Below are 19,660 nucleotides of genomic sequence, written 5' to 3'. Positions count from 1 at the left end.
GCAGGAGAGGGGAGATATGATAGAGACATTTAAATACTTCTGTGGTATAAATGCACAGGAGGAAACTCTCTTTCAATCGAAAGGAAGCAGTGGAACGAGGGGGCATAGGATGAAGGTGAAAGGGGACAGACTGAGAAGTAACGTCAGGAAATACTTCTTCACAGAAAGGGTGGTGAATGCATGGAACGACTTCCCAATGGAAGTGGTGGAGAAGAAAATAGTATCTGAATTCAAGAGAGCTTGGGACAAGTGCATAGGATCTCTAAGGGAGCGATAGGGAGAGGAGACGGATAGGCCATATGGTCTTTATCTGCCTACATTTCTCTCTGTTTCTATAAAGCCATATAGTTAGATAAAACTACAAAGGAAGCCATATAGTATAAGATAATTAAACCTCCAAGCTGACCTTTCAGAATGTGTTTGGAATGCTTTTATTATCTATGGATAGGTTCCAGCATTTTCTTCATTTTGTCTTGATCTGAGGAAGGAGTTTTAGCTCCTAACAGCTAAAAAAAATAAAAAAAAAATATATAAAGTTATTCCAGCAGTAAGGAATTGCTTTACATTCTTTTGTTTTATTTTTATTCATAGAGCTTTAATTATGTACTTTAAAGTGGACCAACACAGCAACCGACTCTATTTTATCCAAACAGACTTTAACTCCCACTGCAAAATCCCTTCAAACAGATCTATTGAATGCAAGGTAGCCTGCTCCACAGAGATCAAATTACTCAAGCTTTCAAACAGACCACCCTGATCCTCATGCACCCAACCACTCATCATTTCCAATTCAGCCTGATACACAGAGATCCATCCACTCATGCTTTAAAATGATTCTTCAGCTCTCACATCCTCTTGATCCAAACAGACTCAGCCTATCATCAGCTCACACCACCCCAATTCTCAGCCACAGACTTTTCTTGCTCTCATATCCCTCTTCAGTGACAGGATACATATAAAGCACAGTCCTTCCACTCTGCTGCATGCTTGCAACTCATGCACAAGGCAAACCATGTTTTGATTTAAGCTCATTTCTATTTGTACTGCTCCATGTTCATTGTAATACTGTAACTGGGAGCACTTTAAGCAATTTTCTTTCTGAAGTCAACTTTTAATGATCTCTAGTGATGGACTTTCAGATTCTTCATTTAGAGCACTTTTGCTCTGTACCTTTATCAAGATTATTTTGGACTTTTTTTTTTTAATGCAGATAGAAAAGAGACACTTACCTAAAACAGGGTGAGAGCTGTGAGTTTCCTTCCCTGATGCCAGTCACTGCCTTATCCACAGCTCTGAATGATTCCTTCGTCTGCATGTCCTGTGCCTGATCTTTCTGAGCATCATCACTCTTTTTAAATCATACAGCCAGCTGGAATTCTTCAAGCCAGAGTGCAGCAGCCCCTCTTGATGCAGTGTCTTCTCCGGACCGAGGTGAGCATTTCACCAGGGAAGCACAGAAATGCTGCCAGTCTCACACAGACCAGCTGCTGCTGCTGCTGCCTTGTCTCAGCCACAGTCACTCCCCCTCTTCCCTTTTCTGTCTACACAGTTATGAGCTGCAGCTTTCCTGGCTTGTGATTGGCAGATGTAGCCTATTCCTTTTGCTAATCATTTTATTTATTTATCACCCAGTTTCTAGACCGTACTAGCTTATATTCTGGATTCTGGGGCTTGGGGACTGCCTTGGTGCACTGAGACAATGTGGATGTAACCCAGGAGCACATCGCTGTGCATCCCCCCTCCCCCCAGATGCTCCCCAGCCACTCCTATCATATTGTGGCTGTTACACGCAGGGCTTACATATGAACTACAGCTGCCGACACCTGCATGCATTGAGACAGCCAATCCCAACCGTCAGACCTACCCACCAACATCAGGACCACCGAGAGCTAGAGGCAGACACTAACCACTGCTGCCACTCACAGTAAGTGACACCTGCCCTTCTATGATACTATAGCCAGGGGTGTGCTGGTAAATTTTTAACAACAGGCTCTTTCTCCGGACGTAGCCAGCTCTGCAGTCGGAAGGGCCAGGAGTGGCCGGGGGGGGGGGGGGGGGGGAGCAACACTTGTCTCTCTCTCCTCCCTCCCTTCATGCGGGCACGCTAGGCATACCTTTGCTAGCAGCCAATAAATGGACTGCCACCACTCCCAACGTCTTGCTCTGAGCAGCATGCTGGAACTTCTCTCGCATGCTCGAGAAGTCCCAGCCTGCTGCCCAGAGCTGGAAACAAGGAGCGGGGAGCAGCAGTAGTCTATTTACTTGGCTGGCAGGGCTCAGCATCCCCACCAGCAAAGTAAAAGATAATTCAGCAGGGGGCCCAAGCCCACATTTTGGGAGCCAGTTGTTAACATAGACATGGAGGGCCCTACTTTAACAACCGGCTCCCAAAATTCTTAAAAACTTAACAACCGGCTCTTGCGAGCCTGTGAGAGCCTGCTCCAGCACACCACTGACTATAGCTACTGCCAACTGCTGGCACTTGTAATCAAGACACCCACAACCCTTGATACCAGCTGACACTGATATACACTGACCCACAATCCAAACACCTGACCATATCTGTGAACATGTATCTCCAACTCAGGGGCGAAGCCAGACACTCAATTTTGGCTGTGCCTGGGCCTGCCCCATCCCACAAGTGATTTAGTCTCTCCCTCTCTTGCCTGCATGCCATATGGTCTCTCAAACATCCCCCCTCCCCTGCATACCTTTTAAATAGCAGATTGTCCCTAGCAACGAGCAGCAACTAATACACATGGCTCATGTTGGCCCCACAGCCTTTCCTCTGATGCAACTTCCTGTTTACGCATAGGCGGGAATACATCAGAGGGAAGGCTGTGGGGCTGGTGCAAGCAATATGTATCAGTTGCTGCTCGCTACAGGCGAAGATCTGCTATTTACAAGGTATACAGGACGGACAATTGTTGGGAGTTTTGGCCTGGTGAGGCTTGGGGATCCCTGCCAGTTACATCATATGTGTGGTGCTACTGGGTGGACCTGGGCCCAGCTTTGGCTACGCCATTGCTCCATCTACAGCCGTGTGGTGTACTAACATCCACCCATAGGCGCCCCGTATAAGAGGCTTGGGGAGGCTAAGCCTCCCCAGCCCAATCGTCGACTTCCGCTTGTGGTGCAGCCCACCCTCCCGCCCCGCGCATTTTCATCTTTTATTTCCGTGGCAGCGACGTCAATGAAGAAAAAGACTACAGGCTCGCCGCCAGCTTCTCCCTTCTCTCTGCTCTTGCGGAAACAGGAAATGCATCACCATAGAAGGCGGGACACTGTGTGCAGAGAGAAGTGAGAAGTTGGTGGCGAGCCTGTAGTCTTTTTCTTCATTGACGTCGCTGCCACGGAGCGTATGGAGGTAAGCTCCACCCCCTTTAGCCTCCCCAAACAGTTGGGCTACCGACCGTCTATGCATCCACCGATGTCCATTAACTATCAGTACAGACCGACACTCGCTGAAACACAGAGAGCCAACATATGCCATTGACGACAGCTACCTAAAAACACTGACACTTGGGCTAATTTGCCAGTTTCTTTCAACAAGCAGGTAGGCACAGAAGTGGGTAAAGTCATATCATCCTGCTGGGCAGACCTGAACTCCAGAGCTTACGCTTCCCACATGCAGTGGTTTCCTCAGTGCATCAGTTTTGGTTTTTCCGCTCAGCCGAATGGAAATGAAAACAATGCTCCTCCATATTCTGTGTTTCCTTGGCATATTTTCTTTATAACTCTTTGGCTGTCATGATGTCACCTAAATCAGGCTTCCAGCTATGGCCAAAACCTGGCAGAAAATGCAGAACTTGGATCTGAAACACCAAAAGCCTCCTGAGCCTCAAACGTGACCCAAAAGACTTTAAGCAATGCAATTGAACAGCACTGAGAGCACAAAGGAAGTCATTCTGTAACTGTGGACCTATAGACATGTGGCCAGGGGGCACTTGGCAGGACCCAATTCTACAAAAAATGTAGACACCTAAATGCCAGACATATTCTATAAGAAGTTATTACAGCCTTGGAAGGGGGGGGGGGGGGGCTGGGACAGAAAATGTAAAGGATTTTATTGCAGCCTGGAGGAAGGTTTGGGCTGGAGAAAAGTAAAGCTATAGTGGGGGGGGGGGGGGGGGGGGGGGAGGGACCTCTGTATGCTGAGCTTTGCAACCCAAGGGAACAGTACAGAACTGGGAAAAGGGTTTGAGGGCCTAGGGGTGGCACATGTTATATGCATGAAAATGTTGTCTAAACCTCTATGCTGTGCAAACCATAGAGAGGTGTTATGTCCCTCACCTGATTTGCGGTCCACGCGGCTGATTCGCCGCCGAGCCACGTCCCGGCAGTGATAACCGGCCATGTGGGTTGTCAGCGGCGGTCTAGTGGGGTCCAGTTCCGATGGCCGGCTATGTTGCTCCAGCCGTGGGCTCAGGTCCAGCTGCTTCATTGGACGGCCACGCAGTCTGGCAGCGTTCCAGAAGCCATGCCGGGTTCCGGTGTGAGTAGCTCGCACTGCTTGGTTGCATGGGATTGGGCGCCTTTCCCAAGGTTCCACCTTTTCCCTTGCAGGCACCAATCTGGAGCGTTCTCCGCAGCTGCCCGTGGTTACTGTTCATGCGGGGACTACTTAAGGCCAGCAGTTCCCTGCACACCTTGCTTCGACTTCTATGCTTATAGAGGTTTGGTGCTCATCTCCTGCGCTCCATTGCTTGACTTGCCTATCGCTACCTGACCCTTGGACCGGACCTGTTACTTCTTGCTTTGCTGCCTGCCCTGACACATTGGACTGAACCTGGTATTTGTTGCTTTGCTGCCTGCCCTGACCCATTGGACTGAACCTGGTATTTGTTGCTTTGCTGCCTGCCCTGACCCTTGGACTGAACATGGTACTTGTAGCTTGCTGCCTGCCCTGATCCCTGGACTGTACCGGCTCACCCTTTGAGTCTTCGCCCGCCTTGCTTCTAGCCTGGTCTGGGTGGCCCAACACCATCTGGTTCCCGAAGTCCTGGTGGCCACCTGCACCTGGGGGCTCAACCCCTGGGGAACGGTGGTCGCTTCCCAGGTGAAGCTAGGGGTTGTCCGGCTGCCTGACCGAGTGCAGCGCGACTCTACACACCGTGCTTAGTCGGGGCACAAGAGCTTACTGCCCAAGTCACAACAGGATCATAACAAGAGGGCACTGTTAGGCTGAACCTGGAAGAGAGGGATTGCCCATGTGTAACCAGTACTGAGTGGAACAAGAGATGGGCTTTGGTAGCAGTGAGTCCTCAACTGAGATATGTTTGATACCCAACTGTTTCTAAGAAAAGAGGAATTTTACTTTGTTATTGGTGCTTTTGTGAATAAAGGTTTGTAGTTTCTGTTTGTTATAACCACAATAAAAAGCTTGGTTTTGGGAAATGCTAGGAATTGTAGTCATTGTAGGAAAAGGCTTCCATGGGGCTAGATTGAGCTAGTTCTAGGGGAAACAGGAACAGCAGGAAGGCTACAGCTCCCTCTCAGTACCACCATACCCGTGTGCGAGACTCTGTCAGAGAGACTCACTCACCTTAACCAGCCGTCAGGACTGGGACTTGCACCCTAGGGCGCCCCCTAGTGGTAACAAGCCCCATAATATGCTTTTTTCACAACAATTTCAGGATAACCCTGAGCAACAAATCTCGCAAATAAAGAATTAGCATGCTATTTAAATAACTCAATAGTAAAACAGATTCTCTTGATGTGTAAGAACTGTCTAATAGGCAAAGAGTATTTCAATTTCTTAGGATGAAGGTAATTGTTACAATCGGTAAGCGACATAACGTATACTGTGGTGATTAGTTTTCCTCCATTTTTAATAACCAAAACATCCAAAAAAGAAATCTGATAAAGATGGTGCTGTTTGTCAAACTGTAAATTTTGGTCCAAAGAATTTAACCAACAAAGAAATTGTTGTAGAGACTGATCAGATGCTGTCCAGATCAAAAATATGTTACCTATATACTGTAGCACCAGACCAGGTGAGTTACTTTGTGCCTCAGAAATGTAACTCACTGAAAACCAACTTTCAAACACAGTGAGATTTACAACACAAACCTCATCACTGGCCTCACTGGAAAATATTTATACATTTTACTAATATTTGCAATTCTCCAAAAATGGCCAAGTTTTAAATTAAGTACTAATCTGAGTTAATATTCCACTGCTGGGTTAGGGACATACTCCAACATGACTCATGTTTCGATTAAAAAGCTGTTTCAAGGAGAGTCGCGTGCTTAGCCAGCACTAGCTTCAACAGCGATCTAATACAGCCTGGAGAGAGGGGGCCATTCTGGGCTCCTCATTGTTCATAAGGCTCTCGTGGTCTGCCATTGTATGGTGTGTGACCTTTTGACTCAGAAGTTTCTGGCTCCCCTACCTGACACACAGTATGAGGAAGAGACATGTTTTGGAGGGAGACTGTTGCTGTAAGTTCATAAATCCTAATCAGGTTTCACACCACAACACAGCACTGAAATGGTCATGACAATAACCCAGATAACAAAATTCAGAAGCATAACATGCCAAAGACAAAACATATTACTACTACAATTCAACACATCAAATGTGTTTGACCACACTAATGACAATGCTCGACAACATAGGAATCAGTGGTGCTGTGGCAACATGGTTCAATGGCTGCCTAAAGACCAGATCCTACATTGTAAAGATGTCCAACCAAACATCAAGGGATCACCAATATCACCAATACTGTTCAATGTAATGATGGCGCCACTCAGAAAAAAAATGGACAGTGGACAATCATATATCAGCAGTAACATCAAAATGCTTCAGAACACTATGGAAACTGAGCAGAATAAGAGACTTATTTCCCCAGACAATCTTTCCGAATACTGGTTCAATCAACGATATTATTACCACTACACTACTGCAATGCAGCATATGTAGGGTGCAAGGAAAACACACTAAAATCGATGCAAACAGTCCAAAACATGACAGCAAGACTGTTTTCAAGAAATTGAAATATGAAAGAGCAACCCCACTGCTTGAAACACTACATTGGATACCAGTCAAGTACATAAGTACATAAGTAATGCCACACTGGAAAAAGACCTATGGGAAGAATACACCCTATGAAAGAGACAAGATCACAGGCACATAAATCTTTTATAGATAATCAGTGTCCTGATGGTCAGACCTTGGCAGAGACCTTGGCTTCTGAGGGTACTTCCCATTGGTTAAACAAAGTAATATACAAAAAAAGGGCATTGCTGACATATACTCTTTGTAAGACCCTTTGAGATTGAGCTTGGCTGTTTTCCAGTATTTGCAGCACCTGGCAAGCTTCCCAAATGTACAAACATTCTATACATGTTATTCCTGGAATTGTGGATTTTTCCCAAGTCCATTTAGTAGTGGTTTATGGACTTGTTCTTTAGGAAACCGTCTAACCCCGTTTTAAACTCTGCTAAGCTAACCAACTTCACCATGTTCTCCGGCAACGAATTCCAGAGTTTAATTAAGTGTTGGGTGAAGAAAACTTTTCTCCGATTTGTTTTAAATTTACTACACTGTAGTTTCATCGCATGCCCCCTAGTCCTAGTATTTTTGGAAAGCGTGAACAGACGCTTCACATCCACCTGTTCCACTCCACTCCACTCATTATTTTATATACCTCTATCATGTCTCCCCTCAGCCGTCTCTTCTCCAAGCTGAAAAGCCCTAGCCTCCTTAGTCTTTCTTCATAGGGAAGTTGTCCCATCCCCGCTATCATTCTAGTCGCCCTTCGCTGCACCTTTTCCAAATCTACTATATCTTTCTTGAGATGCGGCGACCAGAATTGAACACAATACTCAAGGTGCGGTCGCACCATGGAGCGATACAACGGCATTATAACATCCTCACACCTGTTTTCCATACCTTTCCTAATAATACCCAACATTCTATTCGCTTTCCTAGCCGCAGCAGCACACTGAGCAGAAGGTTTCAGTGTATTATCGACGACGACACCCAGATCCCTTTCTTGGTCCGTAACTCCTAACGTGGAACCTTGCATGACATAGCTATAATTCGGGTTCTTTTTTCCCCACATGCATCACCTTGCACTTGCTCACATTAAACGTCATCTGCCATTTAGCTGCCCAGTCTCCCAGATTCGTAAGGTCGTTCTGTAATTTTTCACAATCCTGTTGCAAGTTAATGACTTTGAATAACTTTGTGTCATCAGCAAATTTAATTACCTTGCTAGTTACTCCCATCTCTAAATCATTTATAAATGTATTAAAAAGCAGCAGTCCTAGCACAGACCCCTGAGGAACCCCACTAACTACCCTTCTCCATTGTGAATACTGCCCATTTAACCCCACTCTCTGTTTCCTATCCTTCAACCAGTTTTTAATCCACAATAGGACATTTCCTCCTAACCCATGACCCTCCAATTTCCTCTGTAGCCTTTCATGAGGTACCTTGTAAAACGCCTTTTGAAAATCCAGATACACGATATCAACCGGCTCCCCTTTGTCCACATGTTTGTTTACTCCTTCAAAGAATTGAAGTAAATTGGTCAGGCAAGATTTCCCCACACAATAGCCGTGCTGACTTGGTCTCAGTAATCCATGTCCTTGGATGTGCTCTGTAATTTTGTTTTTGATAATAGCCTCTACCATTTTCCCCGGCACCGACGTCAGACTCACCGGTCTATAATTTCTCGGATCTCCCCTGGAACGTTTTTTAAAAATCAGCGTTACATTGGCCACCCTCCAATCTTCCGGTACCACGCTCGATTTTAAGAATAAATTGCATATCACTAACAGTAGCTCTGCAAGCTCATTTTTCAGTTCTATCAGTACTCTAGGGTGAATACCATCCGGTCCAGGAGATTTGCTACTCTTCAGTTTGCTGAACTGCCCCATTACGTCCTCCAGGTTTACCATGAAGACAGTAAGTTTCTCCGACTCGTCCGCTTGAAATACCATTTCCGACACCGGTATCCCACCCAAATCTTCCTTGGTGAAGACCGAAGCAAAGAATTCATTCAATCTCTCCGCTACGTCTTTATCTTCCTTGATCGCCCCTTTTACCCCTCGGTCATCCAGCGGCCCAACCGATTCTTTTGCCGGCTTCCTGCTTTTAATATACCGACATGACAAGTCTATGTTAGGTTCAGTTGTTAAAACTGGCTTCCAGGGGTGTATAGTTTGCTTTGACAGTTTGCTGATGCTCTATGACTTGCTGATTGGTAAACCTGAATATCAAATGAAATTCCAGTGTGCCTTTAAAGTAAGTCAAGATCATTTGGAGTTACCTTTTTGGAAAAATTTGATGTCTCGGGGGCAGTAACAACAACCCATCAGCTAGCCATGTGTTCAGAAAAAATTGTTCTATATATTGCTGGGTTTGTTGTTTTTAAGTTGCAAACATCTCTACATTCTGAGCCCTGATAAACACTTTGAATGATGATAGTGGCAGCAAACTGTGTTCATTGATAACATAGGATAGTAAAGGTGGCCTTATTTATCTCTCAAAAGATGTTATTGAGATTTGTATGATGTGTGAACATTTTTTTAGATGCTAAGTCTCCAATCCAGCTAGCCCTGCAGTTTCCTTTTCTCTAGTTTCTTGTTTTGAAATTGTTCCCCTGCAGTCTGTGTTAACAAGCTTCTCAAACAGAGCTATCTTCCCAGTTTTGACAGGCCACACGTATGCATATAATCCAGTAGGAAACCATGTGCTTTTGTTAATTAAAGCTGTGGCAGAAAAATATTTGCAAGTCCGATTTTATTATACAGGCAAACAATACACTGCCAAAATACAAAATAGCATAGTATTAGCCGCCAAGTTCATACAAAGTTAATTATTTTCAGTGGGAAATAAATCTGTTGGCTGCCTGCTATGCAAATATTCCATCACCATTTCATTATTGCATCCAAGTATTACATATTTAGGGCATATGCCTTAATCATAGATTGTTTAAATTAGTTTATATAGACCTTATATGGACACGGTATTGCTTGTTAAACCCAAAGGCAAAATGTAAGGGTAGTTAAACAATTTGGTATAAACTGTATTGTTTATACTACTAATCATTTCTATAGTGCTGCTTGACATATGCAGCACTGTACACTTCATATGCAGGTACTTTCTCTGTCCCTAGAGGGCTCACAACCTATGTTTTTGAACCTGGGGCAATGGAGGGTTAAGTAATTTGCCCAAGGTCACAAGGAGCTGCAGTGGGAATTGAACCCAGGTTGCTGGCCTCAAAGCCCACTACACTAACCATTAGGCTACTCCTCCACTGTTTATGACATCTGTTGTGTTATTCTGGCAGGTGGAAACAGGTGGGCTTATAGGGAGAGGAAGGGTTCTTGGGGTATGTTTTTGTAAAAGTTTATATTGAGCCATGTTGGATGGTTCATTGGTTTTTCTTGTTCTGTATGAAGCTTATCAACATGTTTTGCTTTTAATAAAAGGTGATTAAAACATAAGAAATAACTTTTGGAACTTACTGAATTCTGTTTCACTGAATTTCCAGTTTTGGCACAGCATAAGCCATCACAAGAACAAAATATACGAAAATCAATGGACTGCGTTAGGGGATTATATTCCATTTAGTTATATTTAAACAGATGAGATATCTGCATGAAATAACATATTTATTTATTTTTATTATTTTGACTTATAAAACCACTTGTCCCTGAAACATACTCAAAACAGAATAATCCATTTGTGTATCTAAAATGAAAATTTCTACAAAAGAGATGAGGAAGATGTGGATCCATGCTTACTTCCATTTAATTTCAATATATTCCATCATCTTTATAACACCAGGCTTCCCAAGGCAGATTACAACAACAGTTAAAATGAAGCCATCAGGAAACAGGATATCGTCACTGAAATTTGACCATCTGTAATGTACAGAATAGTGTAGAAAAATGGACACAAAATACAGAGGTTATAACTGCTGTTTCTACCAGCTATAATAAATTTTGAAGCTGTTTTAGTGATACTCAATTTTTATTTCATGATATTTGTATCTAGATATGGGAAGCTTTGAAAGTTAAATATATATATATAGTAAGGGGAGGTATAGCTGGAGGTCGCTAGGACCGGGGAGAGTCCTGGAGGTGGAAACAGGTGCAGCAGGTTATGGGCTGGGTCCTGTTTGGCCATTAAACACTTAATACCCCACCTGAGTGGTGAGGGGGAGAGGAGAGCTAGTAGCGGAAGTAGGAGGTCCCCATGTGAAGTACTGGCTGAGCCCTTTGGACTGGTGGTGAACTGTGTGCAAAGCAAGAAAGCTGGCTGGGGTAAGAAGGCCCTAGAGTGCCAGGTATAAGAACTGTGTGTTACAAGGACGGACTGGGTGTCCGGGTTACAAGGAAGGACTGGGGTGTTCATGTTACCAGGAAGGACTGAGTGTCCAGGTGTTTAAGCTGGAAGAAGTGTGCCCTAGGAAGGGGGAATAAAAGATTTGTAAGAGAATATCCTGTTGGTGAGACCTGACTGTGTTTGCCTTTGAGAAGCAGGTCACCCTGAGCAGAAAGGGGTAGTAGAATAATTTGCATAAAATCTGATATATATATATATATATTTTGTTCTCCACCTTTTAAGGCACTGCCTATCCAATTAGAACAACTTTTGACTTTTTACAGACGGACCACACATAAGCAGTCCCTTATTTCTAATAATCTTTGGCTATTGTTTTCAATAGCGTTTGCTATTGTTTTGGGAGCTCTGCCTGCCTACTGCTTGGAAGCTCCCCCTACTGGCTTCAGCCTGTATAATAGACTAGATAGGCGCATCCCGTCTCCAGTTTTCTTCAACCTCCTTGATCTCTACCTCCCTATACCACACTGTCTCTCACTCAGCACTCTCCATTCAACTTAGTTCTCTAATGATGTGGAGGAACTGAAAGAAATATCGGTGAACCTGGAAGACATGCTGAGCCAAATCGACCGGATGGTATGCATTCCAGGGTACTGAAAGAACTCAAACACGAAATTGCTGATCTGCTCTGTATCCTCGTCCATAGCAACTGAAGATTGGAGGGTGGACAATGAAATGCTGATTTTTAAAAAGGGTTCCAGATGTGATCTGGGAATTTACAGACCAGTAAGCCTGACTTCAGTGCCGGGCAAGATAGTACAAACTATTACAAAGAATAAAATTACAGAACACGTAGACAAACATGGTTTAATGGGATAGAGTCAGCATGGGTTCAGCCAAGGGAAGTCTTGCCTTACCAAACTGCTTCATTTCTTTGAAGATGTGAATAAACATATAGATAATGGTGAGCCAGCTGATGTAGTGTAACTAGATTTTCAGAATGCTTTTAACAAAGTTCTTCATGAGAGACTCCTGAGAAAATTAAAAAGTCATGGGATAGGAAGCAATGTCCTTCTGTGGATTAGGACTTGGTAATTTGATAGACAACACAGGGTACAGTTTAATGGCCATTGTTCTCAATTGAGGAGGGTGAATAGTGGAGTGCCACAGGGATCTGTACTAGGACCAGTGCTGTTTAACATATTTATAAATGATCTGGAAATCAGAATGACGAGTGAGGTGATTAAATTTGCAGATGAAACAAAAGTATTCAAAGTTGTCAAGACGCATGCGGATTGTGAAAAATTGCAGGAAGACCTTAGGAAACTGGAAGACTGGGCATCAAAATGGCAGATGAAATTTAATGTGAACAAATGCGAAGTGATGCACATTGGGAAGAATAATACGAATCATACTTATTTGATGCTAGGGCTCACCTTAGGAATCTGCACTCAAGAAAAATATCTAGGTATTGTTGTAGATAATACATTGAAATCTTCTGCCCAGTATGTAGCAGCAGCCAAAAAAGCACAAAGGATGCTGAAAACTATTAGGAAAGGGATGCAGAATAAGACCAAGAATATTATAATGCCTCTGTATTGATCTATGGTGTGACCTCACCTTGAGGACTGCATTCAATTTTGATTGCCATATCTCAAAAATATATAGTGGAATTAGAAAAGGTTCAAAGAAGAGCGACCATGATGAAAAAGAGGATGGAACTCCTCTCGAATGAGGAAAGGTTGAAGAGGTTAGGGCTCTTCAGCTTGGAACAGAGATGGCTGGGGGGGGGGGGGGGGGGGGGTATGATTGAGGTCTATAAAATTCTGAGTGGTATAGAACAGGTAAGTGACAATTTTCACTCTTTCAAAAAGTACAAAGACTAGGGGACACAATGAAATTTCATGGTAATACTTTTAAAACAAATACAAGGAAATATTTTTTCACTCAATGAATAGTTAAGCTCTGGAACCTGTTGCCAGAGGATTTGGTATGTGGATTGGGTTCTAAAGCAATAAAGTTGTTGGAATAAAAATGTTAACAATAGCTGCATTCATTGTACCTGTGGTTCTTTTACTTTATAATTGTCACAACTGTAAGGAATGATCTGGAGTAGTGAGCCCTTGGGCCGCTGCCAGGGACTGGCAGCAGCAGGTGAACCATCCAACAGGAAGCGAGACTAAACACAGAGAGACTGGTATAAGATTCAGGACTCTCAAACAGGCTTGGCTGGACAGAATTCTCAAATGGACTTGACTTGGCTGGACCCGGATGCAGGAATAGACTTGGCTGGGCTTGGCTGGAACCAGATGCTGGAACAGACTTGGCTTGGCTGGAGCCGGATGCTGGAACGGACTTGGCTTGACTGAAGCCGGATGCTGGAACGGACTTGGCTTGGCTCAACTGGAGCTGGATGCTGGAGCGGACTTGGCTTGGCTTAGCTGGAACCAGATGCTGGAACGGACTTGGCTTGGGTGGAGCCGGATGCTGGAATGGACTTGGCTTGGCTGGAACATGATTCAGGATACTGGAACAAGCTTGGCAGGAACAGGATTCAGGATACTCAAGCAGGATTCAGGATTTTAATAAAAGCTTGGCAGGAACAGAAGCTGAAAGCAAACAGGGCAGAGACAAGCAGGAAGGGGACTGGAGCTGAAGACAAACAGGGCAGACACAAGCAGGATACAAAGCTGACCCACACAGACAAACAACAGAACTAAGGCTGAGGCTAAGGTAGAGGGGACTAGAACAAGCAAGGCAGACTTGGCAGGACACAAAGCTGACCCATATAGACAAACAACAGAACTATGGCTGAAGGCTGAACCTAGCACACAAACAGACCGAGAAGAACAAAAGCAGAAGTGCACACAGGCACCCTAAACAAGGAATCAAGACAGAAGTGCCCAAAGGCACACAGGCTATGGCCCACACAGACAAACCAACAGATACAAACAGGAGGGGAACTGAAGCTAGAAACAAACAAGACAAGATCTAGAAGGGCTGGAACTGCAACAAGCACTCACAGACGAAAGCTCATCTGAAGACCTCTGTTGCAAAGGCAAGTCTGAAAGTTCCCAGGTGCTTAATAAAGGCAATTACAGATGAGGTCACAGGTGAGGATTGGCAGCAGAAACACCAGGGCAAGTCTGGAGTGCTGGAACATCAGGACTGGAATGAACTCTGGAACATGTCTGGGAAACAGGAAGAAGACAGTCCACAGCAGCCATAGGCCTGGTCACCCAGAGGCGAGGTGAATGTAGGCATGGAATACAGTCACAATCGTGATAATAATCAAAAAGTATTACATTGGGCAATACATTTTTTATAAAGTTTTTTAGTTTTTACTGTGACCTTCACTGTACTTTTACTTAAGTATTAAAATATACATTTATTTTTACTTTTATGTAAGTACTTTGACCTAGTACTTTGAACAACACTGAGAGCAACGGATAGACGATGAAAGAAGACTAAGGGGGCTCATTTTCATAAGTACATAAGTATTGCCATACTGGGAAAGACCAAAGGTCCATCGAGCCCAGCATCCTATTTCCAACAGTGGCCAATCCAAGTCACAAATACCCGGCAAGATCCCAAAAATGTACAAAACATTTCAAAGCACTTAGACGTACAAAGTTCCATAGTTTACTATTGGGCTCATTTTCGAAAGAGAAAAATGTCCAAAAAGTATCATAAAGCACCGCTTGGACGGATTTCTTCTCTCAACGCCCAAATCGGTATTTTCAAAACCTGTTTTGCAAAGGTTTATTTATGTATTTCCTCTGCAGTGCATCCAAATTACAAGAGAGCGTGTTGGGGGCATTTTGAAGGTTGGATTAGGGTGGGCTTAGGGCGTTCCTAACACTTGGACATTTTATAGCCATAGAGGGACATAATCAAAAGGGACGCCCAAGTTTTGTTGAGGACGTCCTTGCAAAACATCTCGATGGAGGGGCAGGGAAACCCGTATTATCAAAACAAGATGGATGTCCATCTTTCGTTTCAATAATACGGTCAGGGACGCCCAAATCTTGAAATTTTGGTCATCCTTAGAGATGGTCGTCCCTAGACTTGGTCGTTTCTGATTTTCGGCAATAATGCAAACCAAGGACGCCAATCTCAGAAATGACCAAATGCAAGACCTTTGGTCATGGGAGGAGCCAGCATTTGTAGTGCACAGGTCCGCCTCACATGCCAGAACACCAACTGGGCACCCTAGGGGCACTGCAGTGGACTTCATAAAATGCTCCCAGGAACATGGCTCCCTTACCTTGTGTGCTGAGCCTCCCAACCCCCCCTAAAACCCACTACCCACAACTGTACACCACTACCATAGCCCTTATGGGCGAAGGGGGGCACCTAGATGTGGATACAGTGGGTTTCTGGTGGGTTTTGGAGGGCTTGCCTTTTCCTCCACAAACGTAACAGGTAGGGAGGGTGATGGGCCTGGGTCCGCCTGCCTGAAGTGCACTGCACCCACTAAAACTGCTCCAGGTACCTTCCTACTGTTGTGATGGACCTGAGTATGACATCTGAGGCTGGCAAAAAATATTTTTAAAGATGTTTTTTGAGGTTGGGAGGGGGTTAATGACCACTGGGGGAGTAAGGGGAGGCCATCCCCGATTCTCTGTGGTGCTCATCTGGTCATTTCGGCCACCTTTTTGTGCCTTGGTCATAAAAAAAAACACGACTAGGTAAAGTCGTCCAAGTGCTCGTCAGGGACGCCCTTTTTTTTCATTATGGGTCGAGGATGTCCATGTATTAGGCACACCCAAGTCCCGCCTTCGCTAAGCCTCCAATACGCCCCCTTGAACTTTGGCCATCCCTGCGACGGAAAGCGGTTGGGGATGTCCAAAATTGCCTTTTGATTATACCGATTTGGACGACCCTGGGAGAAGGACGCCCATCTTCCAATTTGTTTCAAAAGATGGGCGTCCTTCTCTTTCGAAAATGAGCCTGATATTGTCCGAGTTGCACTCCCCTAACACCATCTCTGGCATGTGTGATCTTTATATTTTGCACCGTATAGGAGGAAATGCATATCTTCCTATTTCTGTGGTGTGGCTTCTTAGTGGAGGGGATATTTGTGAGGGGACACAGGGATTTTGTTGACCCTTGTTCTGTATTGTTTGTGATTTATAAAATGACAGTTGTATAGAATATTGTTTTCTTTTTATACTTTAATAAAATGATTTAAATATAAAATCAGAACAAGTCTTGTGCAGATGGGATCCGACAGAGTTTGTGGGGACAGGACAGAGCTCAGAGAGATGGGGATGAATTTTGTCCCCGCGTCATTCTCTAATGAAGGTGACCAGGATGAGATGGGCATGAGGGGGGTGATATTAGGTGGAAATGAGATGAAAAAAGGTAGAGAGACAGACTACGGAGAGTCAAACGCATTGAGCCTGCCATGAGTGGGAAAGCGCGGGGTACAAATGTAACAAAACAAAAAAAAAGAAATGAAAGAAACGAGAAGATGTCATCAGTAGAAATTTTTCAAGCTTCAACAATGTCAAGCAATAACATCTTCAATGTCGAAAGAAAATTTTAGGACTGTTGCTCAGGCTGTCCTTTAGTCATTACTGGATTGTTGTATTTCAGTAAAGCAGCTTAAACGTTTACAGTCGATACAAAATGCAGCCATTAGACTGATTAGTGGAACTGGTTGTTTTGACAGTGTGTCTCTTATTTTTTCAGATTTTCATTGGCTAATGACAAGCAAAGACACTGATTTCAAAATTCTCTGTTTGATCTAAAAGTCAATATTTGGTCTGAATTCTGAGGGCTTAGCTCGGCTGTTGATCTTTCCATCTGCAGTGAGAACTTTGGCCTTTTCGAGAATTTGAAGTAGGGCTTTTTTTTCTTTAAAAAAATATTCGATTTCAATCTTTCCTTGAAGCCTCTTTTCCATTCATTGGGGCTAGAATATGGAATAAGCTTCCCTTGGAATTCAGGCTTCCATCCTCCTAATTTTCTTAAAGAGTAAGGAGTGTGAATAAATATGGTGCACTCTTTCCTGATATTGTGTGATGTTTTGTGCATCCACTGTTGGAAAACGCGGGGCCCTTTTCACACACTGCTCAAACTGTTTTGCAAAATATGCGCAACTCTTAATGACATCTGGAATAAGCGACAAAAATGTTTTTGGCAGTCCAACCTTAATAGCTACTTCGAACAGAGATCAAAGTAGAGGGTTACACACAAATTATTTTATATAAACCATAGAACCAATCTTTATATAATACTTTACGTAAAAAGAGTGAGAAAGAAATGTCTACTCAGTTGCTTAATATCAGTAACAAGAGCTGTTTTATCATCTTATCCTGTAATTGTGCAAAATCAGCCAAAAGAGACTGTTTAATTTATCTTCTATAATAGAACAAGCAAACACTGATGAGGATCAGAAATGAGACTTCTGGACATGTATCTTTGCTTTGCACTAGGGTAATTTACATGCAAGGGATAACTTTATAAGCCCTTTAGTGTATAAATGAGGTTTTTATGTGCTGGAGCAGGGGCTTTAAAATTGCCCAGGCGTATACATGCATAGAACTATATGCTAATATTCAAGGTGAGGTCACGCTATGGAGCATTATAGTAGTCTTGATCTTATGTACCATCCTTTTACTAATAATTCCTAGCATCCCATTTACTTTTTTGGCAACCGCCATGCACTGGGCAGTAGATTTCAGTGTATTATCTACAACATCACCTAGATCTTTTCTTGGGTGCTGACCCGCAAGGTGGAACCTAGCATCAGCATCAGGTAACTATGATTTGGATTATTCTTCCTAATGTGCATCATTTTGCATTTGTCCACATTAAATTTCATCTGCCATTTGGATGCCCAGTCTTCCAATTTCCAAAGGTCTTCCTGAAAAGTTTCACAGTCCGCATGTGTTTTAACAACTTTGAATAGTTTTGTTTGATAAGTCCATAAGCATCGCCATGCTGGAACAGACCAACAAGGGTGCATCGAGCCCAGCACCCTGTCACCAACAGCGGCCAAAAGAACAAGCAACTTGTCCCGCCCCTCCTAGAAATACTGTATTATTCCCTCGTCCATTCAATAACATTCTATGGCTTTTTCTTCCAGGAAGCCGTCCAACCTTTTTTTGAAGTCCGCTAAGTTAACCGCCTTAACCACTTTTTCCGGCAGTGAATTCCAGAGTTTAACCGTGTTGAGTGAAGAAAAATTTCCTCCGATTCATTTTAAATTTACCACACTGCAGCTTCATCACATGCCCCCTTGTCCTAGTATTTCTGGAAAGCGTAAACAGATGCTCCACATGACCCGTTCCATTCCACTCATCTCCCCTCAGCCGCTGCAAATATAATCACTTTACTCATCGCTCTGATTTCCAGACCATGTAAAAATATGTTAAATGGCATCAGTCCCAGTACAGATCCCTGTGGCACTCCACTATTCACCCTCCTACATTGTGAGAAATGGCCAGTTAACCCTACCTCTGTTTTCTGTCCAATAACCAATTCCTAATCCACAACAAAACATTGCCTCCTTTCCCATGACTCTTTAATTCTCTCAGGTGTCTCTCATGAACAACTTTTTCAAAAGGTGCCTGAAAATCTAGATACACTACATCAACTGACTCACCTTTATCCATGTTTATTCACTTCTTCAAAGAAATGAAACGCATTGATCAGGCAATACTTCCCTTGGATGAAACTATCCCATTAAACTAGGTTTATTTATATGTTTCATAATTGTATTCTTCCACTATTTTACCTGGCACTGACATCAGGCTTACCAGTCTGTAATTTCCCAGATCATCCCTGGAAACCCTTTTTAAAATTGGCATCACATTGGCTGCCCTCCGATCTTTAGGCGCTATGGACAATTTTAATGACAGGTTACAGATTGCTAACAGTAGATCAACAATTTCATGTTTGAGTTCATTCAGTGCCCTTGGATGTATGCCATCCGGTCCAGGTGATTTATTATACTCTAATTTGTCTTTTTGGCTTAGTACATCTTCCAGATCCACCAAGATTTCTTTCAGTTCCCCCGCATCGTCGGTAGAAGTAGATCTCTTACATCTTTTTCCATTTCTCTGCTATGGCCTTGTCCTCCCTGAGTGTCCCTTTTGCTCCCTCATGATCTAACGGAGTCTGGATTCTGTCTCATGTGGAGAAGGGAAATGGGTTATACATAGCCTTTAGTGTGGGGCTCTTTTTGCGCACTAGCCGGCACTTAGAAACATAGAAACATGATGGCAGATAAAGGCCATATGACCCATCCAGTCTGCCCATTCTCTGTAACCCCTAATTCTTCCTGTTCCTAAGCGATCCCACATGCTTATCCCATGCCTTTTTAAATTCTGGAACAGTCCTTGACTCC

The 19,660-nt window shown here is 43.7% G+C and overlaps 1 protein-coding gene across 1 annotated transcript in view; it reads right to left on the bottom strand.

Moving 5' to 3' along the window:
• The window catches only part of NDST4 (N-deacetylase and N-sulfotransferase 4), a 250,009-nt gene extending 248,571 nt beyond the window's left edge, over window positions 1–1,438 (bottom strand). The window contains 1 exon segment of the mRNA XM_030191802.1: window positions 1,230–1,438. The gene's annotated coding sequence lies outside the window, so the exon portion shown is untranslated.
• Window positions 1,439–19,660: the final 18,222 nt, after the last annotated feature.

Source organism: Microcaecilia unicolor, chromosome 2 (genome assembly GCF_901765095.1).
Source record: "Microcaecilia unicolor chromosome 2, aMicUni1.1, whole genome shotgun sequence".
NCBI lineage: Eukaryota > Metazoa > Chordata > Amphibia > Gymnophiona > Siphonopidae > Microcaecilia > Microcaecilia unicolor.
The sequence above is the reverse complement of the archived record's forward strand: the minus strand, read 5'-3'. Positions and strand labels throughout refer to the sequence as shown.